Here is a 13,484-nt window from a genome sequence, read left to right as displayed (position 1 = left end):
TTCTCTCGAAGAAAAAATTAAAATCATGGATCGATTGAAAAATTGAGAAAAACCAAGAGCTGTTGCAGGGACTTTGAATTTAAATGAATCAACAATTCGAACAATCAAACAAAATGAACACAAAATCCGAGAAAGTTTATGGCTGGGTCAACGGTAAGTGCAAAGCGCGTTGCTCGTGTACGCGATATTCTAATAGAAAAAATGGAGAAATCTCTAATGATTTGGATAGAAGTTGCACTCCAAAGAAAATTCCTTTGGATGGAAATCTTATTAAACAAAAAGCTCTCAAAGTTTATAAACGTTTATAGTTCAGACCAGGTGTTCAATGCGGATGAATCCGTGTTATATTGGGGAAAAAAATGCAAAAACTATATTTCGAAAAATGAAAAATCACCTCCTGGATGGATTCAAAGTTTTCAAAAATAGAATTACTCTCTTAAGTTTACGTACAATATGTAATTTTTTATAATTTTATGCTATGTATTTGTTTCATAGTTTATGTTTTTTTAACTTCGTGAATTATATAAAAATATTTTTTTTCGATATGTCATGGTTGTTTATATAATTAAAAAAAAAAACGATTTCGGAACATAACCCTACTTTTTCTATGTGATCTGAGTCTCGCATAACGCGATTTATATAACGCGGCATTTCTATGTAACCTAACATCCGCGTTATACGAGAGTTACCTGTATATTAAATGAGGGGGGGGGGGATTCCTAAAACTTGGAGAAGTGAGTCAATCAATGATTGACTCACTTCCTTCAGACTACAATCTGGAACCGTCATTGAGAAGAGAGGATGGACTTTATAGCAGTCCACATACAGATGTAAAAATCACTATCACGGCTGCAAATTTCAGGAATCTGGAAACATTTGGGTCTGGTTAGATCCGTTCTGTTTTTACCTTATGCGTAGACCATGCAGGCTGTCGAAACCAGATCCTACGGAATAGGATGGTTAATCCTTATTCCCCTAGTATTCTTATGTCTATAAATTGCCTGTGTTCTTCTGACCGGTTTGTGTGATAAAAAGACTCTAGTTTCCGGAAAAAGAGGTGATAGGAAAAACCTGTCACCTCTATGACACAAGCTAACTCATCCTGAACTGAAAAGTCGATAAAGATTATTTCTGGTTATATCACATTCTCAATAAATACCTATAGAAGTGGTAGTAAAATCTACACACCATGCTTGGCACACAAGTATTTACGAATTATTTTAGCACCTGATGGAGAGACCTGCTTTTAATATCCATTAATATCTAAACCGTTAATAATATCCATAAATGTTTGTGATGCAAAGATCGAAATTCTTGCCGAATATATTCATTAGCTAATTTAATTTTATACATAGTATATATAAAATACTCCTCACTTTTGACATTCTATCCTGTAACCCTACCAAGAATAGCACCGACTCTAAGGACAGCTGCAACAGGACATGTTTTGACCCAGAAAAAGAAGTCTAAAAAGGTTAGGTTAGGTTAGTTTCATATTTAAGAGATTCACTATACTTTCCAGAGAAGGCTTGCTATTTGATGACCTCTTCAGGTTACTGTGGGTATCTTATACCGACATCTGCCATTCTTTACACGTTCCTGTAGTATTCAGACATTTTATATCTGAACCACTCATGAAGAATACCCGTCTAAGTATTAATTCTGTAGGTTTGGAACGGACACAAGAAATATACAAACAAATTATGTTTATCAGCTTTTAAACAGATCATTGGTTCGATTTAGTAGAATCAACTTCGGTGACAAATAGACAACATGAATATACTGTACTTTACTGCTCTGTCAAGAACTTCTGAAAGAGAAGCAAGGTTAGCTGCATTTCTACATTTGTTGAACTATAACGAAAAGTAAAGATATAACATAATGATTTTCAAAGCAATTAAAAGGTAGTGTACAAGATTATGAACGGAAAATTATAGTGATATAAGAACACTATAAAGTCTTCTCAAAAGTATAAAGTCTCAAGGTTACCTTAAGAACGCCTTCTATCTTCACTTAATTTGAAGTTACATTATTTTAGTACGGATAACAGCCAACTGTTATAGGAAAATGAGACGTTGAGGAAAATATACTGTACCAAGCGGACAGTTAGAACGTGTTTGGAGGGATAGGAAAGACGACCACCACAAGGTCATCTTGAAGGTCTTTTACCCGGAAAAAAAATCGTTATTCTATTTCCGGAAGGCCACTAACGTACAGGTACAGACAAAGCAATGTTAAGTTTAATTGGTCTGTGACTTTTAATTCATGAGATAACAGTAAACAAACCGTAATAGTGAGCAAGAAGCTTCCCCAACATTCGCCGGAGGAACTTTTGTTATAAGAAGTCTCAGTATAAGAATAATGGCTCAGTCAATTGCGGTCCTGGGAATTTCTAGTGACCTGGGCTTGGAACATGAAACCACTCCAGTTCAAAGACACAAAGAAAGAGTGAAAAACAATAAGAGGTTGTAATGAGCCCATTCAGGGATGGGTTGAATGAGTTCCAGTAAGAATATGATATGGGGATACTTCCATTATACTATTTATTCTTGAAGTTTGAAAAAATATTTCACAAAGATGATTTTTTTTTTTTGCGTAATTATGATATTATCATAATATTAGACGGAATTATAGGAGTTACAGGAGTTGGTGTTTCAGTGAAATTTAAGTGTAGATTATTCGATTGGTGTTCGTGATTCGTTGGTGTTTCAGTGAAATTTAAGTGTAGATTATTCGATTAGTGTGTGTGTAGAAGAAGAGTTTTCTCATATGATGTTTTATTTCTGAACAAACTTTGAGACTTAGAATAATCAAATTGAAAGATTTAAAGATGACTGCTAATTAAAAATGATCTCTATGTCTTATTGTGGTTTTGATATACTTGATAAAAATATATTCATCTTTAATGCACTGAACAGTATATTAAACTCACCCGCCTATGATTTATCCGGAAAATTTATGATTAAATAAAAAAATCAGCTAACGCCTTTGATTCGTTATAGAGAGTAGGCGAGGCCTTTATACCCTATCTAGCTTTTGGAGACTGAGTGGGCAGTTCAATCTCCACCGGTAGCCAATCAGAGATAGCTTGCCCATGTCTATCACTAATTATAGCAGCCACCGATGAAGAGGCTGGCAAACAATTGCTGCCATCTCTTTGTACCTAACCCTAACAGGATATGTTATTGTCTGAAATAATGTGGGTGCTACGGTCGATTTTATTGTTTTAGTGTAAAAAATAATCAGTGAGCAATTACAGGAATCAGAAGTGCGGAGTAAATAACTTTTAGCAAGTGGGCTCAAAAGAGGATCTACATTTACCTTCTAGAAAAGAAATTTTATTAGTAAGATGTGAATTTTATTGTGAACGTCAGGAGAGGTTAGGGTTAGTAGAGCCTAACCCAAATTGCTGAAGCTATAAGTAGCTGGGTTGCTCGGTCTTTAAATAGTAATTGGGTCTTCAAACTTCATACCCTTATATTAATTAGTCCAATATGGACTAATTAATATAAAGGTATGAAGGGACAATAAATAGTATAAGAACTACAGTTTATCTAAATCAGTTGTAAATTTCAATAACTTTCAACTTGCATATTGAAGGAAATTAGTGTCAAATGGAGACACTATTACAGAAGAAATATATATTTCACAACAACATTTCTGAATTAGGATGATCGGATGCGCTGGGGCATGAAATCAAATATTCTATAAAAATGAAACCATTAAGAACAGTTTGTTTACACATTGTAGTATGACATGTAGAGGATGAATAAATGTGGTAAATTTCTATGGAATAATTGAAGATAGAATAAATCTCCTTGTTCTTGTGTAAAGAAAGAAGACAAGAAACGCACCAATAATGTAACTTATCGTAGATTGTCTTTTAAGCGGAGATTTTTATCCTTTAATTCTTTGGATCTACTTCGATATTCATTAAACTTATTAGGAATGCTAAATGGCTTACTGTCTTCAATTACAAAGCAGGTTATTATTTCCAGGCGAGGGGAAGCCGAAAACATAAAGAGAAAATAGATTTTACGTGTGACGATGAACTTCATTTCATTCGGGCACCTTTCGGTTTGAAAAATACTTCTGCAACGCACATTCAAACGATGGGCTGTCTTAAATGAGTCGACATTGATAACATGATAATACCAACCTCAACATTTTTCTCAACCTTAATACAACGTAATTTAAAAGTAACTCTTAAAGGCTGTATAAATTCAATTCTGTTTGGTTTACTAATAGTCAGTCTTCCGAGGATCAAAAGAATATTATTATTATTATTATTCCTGACACCTCCAAGGGGTCCGAAGACTTATCGCGGGAAATATATGTTGAATATGTGTTGAAAATAATGAAAACAAATTATTTAACTGTTGCAAACTACTTAAAATATTTTTAGAGAATAAAGAAAATGACGTAAAGGTACTTCCATCGACACATTGATAGTAATACATGAATAAACGCAATATAATACTTTGTAGTAAAAGCGTTGAAGGAAATATCAGAAAAGCATGAAGTAAATTGTCTTCTCAGTATCTTTCGGTCGTTCTTCATTTAGATAGTGACGGGATACTCGAACAACATTTATTCTGTTTCCTTACATTAACGACGTCGATATGTTAATATAAAAGTGACAAGCCAGGCCCGACATTAAATACTATGATAATGGCTGTACTCCCACAGATGCGAGACTCTTTTTGCTACTTCTGCGCATGTCAGAAGAAGGAGAATACATTCCGATAATAGGGTAATCAATCCGTCTTGTGGGATGAGTTGTTTATTATTACATGTCAGAAAATTGACTTTTATTTTATGAACATTGTAGTTTTTAAAGTGGTAACTATTTGCTTGTATATTGGAAATTTTTACGTTTAAAGCACGTGATTTCGCGTGTTGGTGACCAAATTCGAATATCCTTTATTTATTTCTCCCCTTCAGCATGAATTGACTCTTCTTGGCACGTTGCCAGACTAGGGTCTCGGATCTGTGGTAGCACATACATTCCTGAGCCAAAACATTATGTCCACCCATTCTGTTTCCAGCCTACGAAACTGCACGGTTGGCTGGAAACAGGCTGGTGTGATACTCGCAGGCCTCATTGAACGCATTTTAACCACTAATTCAGAACTGCGGATTGTTTCAGACCAGGTATTGGATGACAATGTGACTCAATGGATCTGGACTCTTCCAACAACATGTCACAAGGCTCACTTTGTGCAAGCATGGTTCGAAGCGCATATGCAATCATTCTGTGTGCTCCCCTGACCGCCTAATTCTGCTTATTTGAATCTCATCGAAGATGCTGCGTTCCTCATGATCTCACAAGTAGGATCATGCGGAACGCAGCATCCGCTGGTGCCTCTTTCAGTTGCAGACTTGGACGTTATTCTGTTTAGTTGGTCCGCCTCGCTTGCTGGACACCTTCCATGATCTATCTGAATCGATGCAAAACCGTGCAAGTAGTTATCTCCACTAAAGGAGATCCAATACGCTACTAAGTAGGTGGTTATAATGTTTTGGTTCAGAATAAGAACATAAGTATAAAGATTGCACACATCTTTGAAAGGCTTACCTTCTGTTAAGATTATTACTATTAACATTCATGTATCCATTTGCATGAAAGGAAAAATGCTTGCGATAAACAATAAAAGAAAAGTTGAGTTAAAATAGTGTGAGAGTTATGGAAATATTAGAATTGTGGAGAATAATACCTGTAGTTTATTATAGCTACTTCGAGTAAGACCTTAGTGAATAAACCCACTGTTAGGTCTAATATCACCATCGAAGCACCTTCACTCTGCTGCTTTACTAAACAAAGTTTAGTAAAAAAAAAAAAGAAATGTTGGATAAATACTTGCACTTTAAAAAAGAAAAGAAACAAAGGGTGCATTCTTGGTAACAACAAAATAAATAACAACGGGAAGAAAAGGTTAAATAACTGAAAAAGAGATGTATAAAAAGTCATTATATCGGCAAAATATAGTATTACTAAGTTGGCAATGAACATTGCCCATTGAGCAGTCACATGACTTCAAAAGAATTTCCTTCCTGGAAATGCGAAAAGTAAAAGAGTGAAATCCGAACTTCAATAACGGTGAAATACAAGAACGCTGAAAGTTTGGCATGCAAAACCCAGGTGACGAAAGAATCATAATTGATTATTATATGGACTGAGCAAACACATACGTCCCAGATAACGGAAGCACAGATAAAATAATAATAATAAATAAATAAAGGATAAAATAATAAATAAATAATAATAGTTCGGCACTTACCAAAGCTACTCGTATATAATAAATATTAAAGCAAACTGAAACTACATAGCAGGGCATCATATTCACGATAAACGCGGGGAGGGGAAGAAAAGAAAAAGAGAGAGAGAGAAAGAGAAAGAAAACGGCCAGAAGAGAAAATATTAATAAGTGAATTACATGATAAAACACACTTTTTATAATATAATATAATATAATATAATATAATATAATCTGCTAACGCCTTTTCTGCATGAAGCAAGAATTTAGGAAAGCAGAATTTCGAAGCTAAACTATACGAGGATAGCTATTGGTAAGTCTATGGGGGGAAAAAATAAACACACCGAAGAATTTTAATTTCACTTATTATTATGTAGTGTTGTCGTATGACTGGATAATATAGTGAATAATTTCAGACCGGTATGTAGAGTATAACGCGAACATGCACCATCTGGCGTGAAATATTTTATTTTGCTGTCATAAAAATTAATTAATTAGGAAAAAGATGATAAATGCTCTAAATTAACAGCAAAGTCAGACATTGCAAAGTAATCTCCAATTGACTTCCAGTTTTAAAAAAAAAAATGCTAGGGTATAAGAAATACTTAAAGTAAAGCTTGCTATATAATGAACTAATAATTTTAACTGTCAACTGCTGCTTACCAGAAAAATAATCTATCTGGAAAGATTGTTGAGGAGGGTACAAAAAATCATAGTTAAACCACTGCTGCTCATTATAACTACGACTAACTAGTTCTAAAAATTATTCATATTATTATTTTTTTCTAAATAATAATATCAATAATCTCTTCGTTCTCGTCGTTTTTATTAGAATAGAACGGTGACCGAACACTGATAACAGACTAGATCGTAGGTGTAATAAAATATGAAATTAATCTTTCGGCGGCGTTGTAGATTCTAATAATTTTATTATGCGAAATGAGGCTGCAAAAAAAATGTCAGTTAGCGCTTTCATCATCATCATCATCATCAAATTCCTGCCATGTACCCTCAAGGAGTGTACAGGATATGATAGTACTACATGAAAAATTTACAGCATTACTAACTTCCTATCTACAATTTTCCTCCAAATCAATGTGTTAAATGTCAAGACTCTAATATTATCGGGTCTTATATTTCTGTCTTCTAAGGCACTTTTACTGTATCAATCCGCCTATATCTTGGTTTTCCTCTGGGTCTTTTTCCTGCCAACCTGGCAGAGAACACTTGTTTTGCTAATCTTTCCTCGCCCATTCTGTTTAAGTGACCATACCACCTGAGATCAGCTCTGCTAACACATTCCTAGATTCTAACAATGTCAAGTGCTTTCCTAATATCCTCCTTTTTAATATGATATTGCCACTGATGCCATCTGTTAATACCCCTAATCTTTCTCAGGACTCTCATATCTGCAAACTCTAGTCTTTGGTCAAGTGTTTTACTTCTTATGCTCTCAGATCCATAAGTTAAAATTGATTTAGACACTGCCTTGTATACAGCTAATTTAGTGTTTTGAATAATTTCTCTCTTATTCCATATAAATTTATTCAATTGACTTTCTACCATACTTTGTTGATTCTGTTGTCTATTTCCATATTTAATTTACCATCTTCACTAAAAATCGTGCCTAAGTAGCTGAAATGTTTTACTTGTTCCACAGGTTCTCCATTCACAACACAGTTGACATTTTCAATGATTCTGCCTATTTTCATTGTCTTTGTCTTTTTATTGCTGACCTTCATACCATATCTATTACAACAGCTATTCAATTTAGTCAGAGAATCTTGCAGACTTGTAGCGGATTTATTTAGAAGTATAACATCATCCGCATAGAGCAAAGAGCTGACATTAACATCTCCAATTTTGATATCATTTTTAATACCACTTTCCTTCATAATGTGTTCCATATAGATAATGAATAACAGAGGGGATAATGTACATCCTTGTCTCACACCAGATTTAACATTAAACCATCTTCCTGTACTACCTTCAATTCTAACTGCTGACTTACAACTCAAATAAAGACTAAGTATTGCTTGATATAATGCCCCATACACACCATATAACTGCAGCGTATTGAATAGCTTCTCTCTTGGCACCTTGTCATATGCCCTTTCCAAATCGACAAAACTTAAATACAGATCTTTGTTATATTCCCATGCTTTCTCGACTATTTGTCGTAAAGTGAAGATCTGATCCTGACAGCCTCTATTTGGCCTGAATCCAGCTTGTTCTTCACCAAGCTTTTCTTCCACAATTCTTCTCAACCGTTTCTCAAGTATACTTGCATTGATCTTGCCAGGAACACTCAGTAGGGAAATACCTCTGTAATTCTCACATTCAGTTTTATTTCCCTTTTTTTTTATATATGGGTACTATGAGAGCTCTACTCCAATTGTCTGGAATTCGTCCCTCTGTCCAGGCTTTCTGTAATACTTTACTGTAATACTTTATACCACCATACTTCAGCATTTCTGGTCGAATATCATCCACTCTTGCTGCCTTTCCACATTTCAGGCTTTTGATGGCTTTTTCTACTTCAAGTATGGATATGTATTCCTGACTGCATGCCTGGTCAATGTTTTTTACCACTGTGCTGTCATCGCTGCTTATTTTATTTAGCAGTTTTTCAAATTAATTACTCCATACTTCAAAGCTATCTTTTTTTCCTGTTTTCATGTCACTTTATCATCTCTAATTCCTTTTACAACACTCTTTCCTCCATTTCTTAGCTTCTTCAACAACCTCCAGAATATCTTACCACCTTCTTGGTATTTATTTTCTATGTTCTTGCCAAAGTCCTACATGGCTCTTGTTTAGCTTTCTTACATTTGTCTCTGTATTCTCTAAGAGCACAAGCTGAATTATTTGCCAGGAACTTTTGATATGCTTTCTTCTTTTCCTTCACTGCCTCTTTAACTTTCTGTGTCTACCATGGAGTTCAGAATTTTCTATCCTTGCACACAACCTCAACACATGCCTCTCTGGCTGAATCAGTGAGTGTTTTCTTCAGGGCTTGCCAATGAATCTCCAACGTTGGGTTCCTCTTCTCGAACTCTTTCATTTTTTCTTCAATAATCTTTGTGTATTTTAGTCTACAGTTCACATCTGAGAGCTGCTCAACTTTTATTCGCTTTAAAACTTTTTTACATGTTATTCTTTACAATATGAAATTCAATTTTATTCTGCTCAAGACTAAATGGTGATCACTTCCAATTTCAAATCCTCTGTACACTCTGGTGTCCTGCACCAATGGGAAAACATCAATATCAACAATAACATAGTCAATGAAACGCTTATTTCTGCCTTTTTAATATGATTCTAAAAGTAACAAATAATAATAATAAATATATTTTTCTTATATTCTAACAACCACAAATTGAGAATTATATTCATCTTAAGAACTGGCATGTACTTACAAATGAAATGTAAAATAAGACTTAAAAAAATGCAATGTGTGTGTGTGTGTGTGTGTGTGTGTGTGTGTGTGTGTGTGTGTGTGTGTGTGTGTGTGTGTGCGTGCGTGCGTGCGTGCGTGCGTGCGTGCATGTGTGTGTGTGTGAACACACACACACACACGAACACTTCCTATATGAAATAAAAGGCGCTGGTGGATTTTATAATTTAAATTTCATTAATTATACTGCATTTTTTCTGAGGAAAAAAGTTGTGGAACACTTGTAGTCTTTGGATCCTAATCCTACCTTTGACCAAAATATTTATTAGCGAAATAGCCATTTGGATACTATCCACAGTCTCTGACGTGAACACTTGTGAGTTTCTTTAGTAGATAATTTTATAGCCTTGCTGTGTATAAATGATATAAATGATAGGTATTGCAAATTACGTGGGTGGACCCCACGAAAAAAATAAAAATAAAAATTTGCTAATGCCTTTCATTCCCATAAGGAATAGGCAAGGCCTGTTTAGCATGGTCGAACTTTTGGAGCACAAGGGGGCAGTTCAAATTCCACCTTTGCCCAATCAGAGATAGCTCCAAGACTATCACTGCATTATTGAAAAGTAAGTCGCGATGTACACTTTACATTAAGCTTAGGGAATTTCTCCATAGGAAATAATCCAAAAATAGGAAGGATTCATTGCCAGATTTTCATATTGATATATTTTTAAATATACTGTACTTGAGTGTTACTTTTACACAACCCACACAGCATGATTCATTACTTCATTTCTTTGAGTGTACGTACGTGTATTACGAGAGTGTGCTGAAAAGTTGTGATAATCAGCATGAAGGAATTGACATGTCTTTTGATGAAACATTGGGATTAAACGGTTTAAGATATGTTCTTTCTTGTAGTTATATCAGTTGCTTTTGTATCATTTTTTTTCTACGTGTTTATTAGAACTTTTCAGCTCCCCCCCCATACTTGCATTAATTCATTCACTAAATAACTGAATAAGTCTTACTGTATATGTCTCTATTTAAAATGTGTCAAAATAACTTTCCTTCCTTTACTAAAAATTATAGTGTTAGTTATTTAAAATCTAATATATAAAAGTTCTTTCTTCCTAATTGTTAATCACTCAAATATGTTTTACATCATTTGAGTTTTGAGACGCCTAATATGTACTTTGTGTTGTAAACAACAAAAAGCACATGGGGAATAACTTTAATTTCAGTTTGTTAAGGTTATAATTAGTAGGAAACATTTCTTATTGTGCATAGCAAGAGAGCCTAGGAGAACTGAATGGACAATACACAAGGTTCGAATTTGAACGGCAAATTAATGTAGCACATGTTCACAACTCCTGAGAAGAGAGGTGAACTGAAGGTGTTGGCTTGGAGAGTCAGTTGTTAATTAGTCTACTGAAGGCTTGGAATGGATAACTTTCAGTGGTTCATGAATTCCCTCTTCTGGCGGGCGACCATCACTCCGCTTACTGGAAGTAGCAGTTGTTCAAAGAAAGTACCATCATCACTTCGCTTACTGGAAGCCAGCAGTTGCTTAGAAAACGTGCCATCGGAAAGAAAATATGAACCCCAGTTTTTTTTGTTTTGTTTTTTTTCGATGTGGAAGGAGAATGAGCAACTATCGCCACTTTTCAAACCATTCTTAAAGAGGACACCCGAATCAAATGAAATATGAGATCAGATATGAGGTTTTTTTTTGCGTGAAATAACTACCAAGACTGGGTTTTAGAATAATGAAAATTGACTAGGTTATCCCCCTCCCACCGTAAAAGAGTATGGTGATTAGCATTTGTGGGATTTGCGGTGGTTGGTGAAAGAAGTTCATTACTATACAGAAGAAAGAGAGTAAGATAAAATAATAGAACCTTGAAACAATCCAGTATCGGAAAGAAGCTGAGTGATAAAAAGCCATCCACTCACATGCAACAAACGATCAGAGTTCTAGATATCCCTTTACAAAACGTATGCGGATGATCATAAAATGGAGGTTTGCGAAATCATATGCCCTGGAATATCAAAATTTAACAACTTAGATTTTGTCAAATTTTTTCATAATTTAAAATGAAGTTGGTCGATAAATTTTAGTTTAAAATTCTAGCGACCGCATTTAAATATAATTTAAATGCGGTCGCTGAAAATGAGTCGTCTAAAATGTGTATAAAATGTGAATGGACAGAATAGCTGAAACTGTCCTAAGGAAACTAAAATTGCAATGCCTTAATTTGTTTGGAATTTTCATTCTTTTCAACAAAAAATATAACCATCCGACTACGAAGAAAAATATTTATACTTTCACAGAGAGAGAGAGAGAGAGAGAGAGAGAAGCTGTAAATTGTCGTTGATAAGGGTTCTTAGAGTTAATAATTAAACCACTAAATTTCATCAAAATCTGTCCACTTGAAAAAAATTATCACCTCCGGATTAACTGATTTCAATAGGAATTTGGGTACCTAAAATGTGCGCCCACTATTTCTTTATTTTTCATCGAAAATATTCTTCTTTTCTTAAATATGTTCTTAATTAAACTCAAATATATAAATATTATTATTACATAGAAATGGATCTCGACTCATAAGGCCGAGATCCATTTCTTCCATACCTGTGTCTTGTGCCACTAATTCTACTTCTCTCAATCATTCATTCTTCATTCTCCGTTCTTTTAACCATTCATTGTTCTTCTTTCCTTTTTTTCTGTGCGAAGTTAATTTAGGCCTTCCTCTTTTTTTTCTTCTTCCGAAGTCCATGTCAAACTCTTGGAATCTGTCTGTTGTCCATTCTCAGTAAATGTCCAATCCATTTCCATCGTTTTTTGTTTTTTTTTTTCCCCACACTGGTGATACTTTTTTGCTCAGTCAGTTTATATAAGTCATCGTTTGTTATATGTTGAGGCAAAAATATTTTTAATATTTTACGTAAACATTTTGTGTGGAAACAATTTAATTCAGCTTCCTGTTTTTTTGGTCAATTTCCGTGTCTCTGATCCATATAATAATACAGCTTTAACATTGCTATTCTTTATTTTGGTTTAATTATAATATTTAGACGATTTCCATATAGTTTCAGATTTTTTTTGAAAGCAGTACTTGCTTTTGTCAATCTTTTCGTTATATCCCATTCCACCTGTCAATTCCACCTTCAGTATCAACATTAGCTCCCAAGTATGTAAAATCCTTAACTTTTACTGGATGCTAATCGATTTTAATTTCTTTTTTTGGCATCTGTTGTTCAGTTTAAGAACTTTAAGTCCCAAGACTAAAACTACGCAATATCCTCAAGTCTACTTCATACCTGAAAAGTGTTTTTGTCTGTTTATAGTATGCATTCTCCGATCGATTTGCTTGTTTTGCAGGCAGAAAAAAAAAAAAAAACTACTTATCTACTTCCTCTACAGGAACAAATTAACATTAAACATTCACATAATCGATTTCAGTTATTTTTCTTTATCTGCATCTAAATAAAGTGCATTTATTTAATAAATCTTGATAAATTAAATAAATGTCGATAACTAAAAAAATTAAATAAATGTAGTTATTTTCTAATTTATGGGAAAAAAAAGAATAATACGGAAATTCAGTTTAAAAAAAAAAACGAACTTTCAAATTTTTGCTGAATAAATAAACAATGAAACAGTTAGTTGAATGTCCTCTTTTCTGAAAAAAACGAAACTATTTGTGGTTTTGGAACGTGCTTGCGGTCTATTTTCATTGACGCAACACAAAGATTAATTGCGTTTAGTGTGAAATCAGTTCGAAAGCAAAGTTGAAACTCCCTCAACATACAGAGACCCAAAATTT

Source organism: Typopeltis vanoorti, chromosome 9 (assembly GCF_054136105.1).
Source record: "Typopeltis vanoorti isolate ZY-2024b chromosome 9, IOZ_Tvanoo_1.0, whole genome shotgun sequence".
Classification (NCBI taxonomy): Eukaryota; Metazoa; Arthropoda; class Arachnida; order Uropygi; family Thelyphonidae; genus Typopeltis; species Typopeltis vanoorti.
This window is presented reverse-complemented; position numbering follows the sequence as displayed.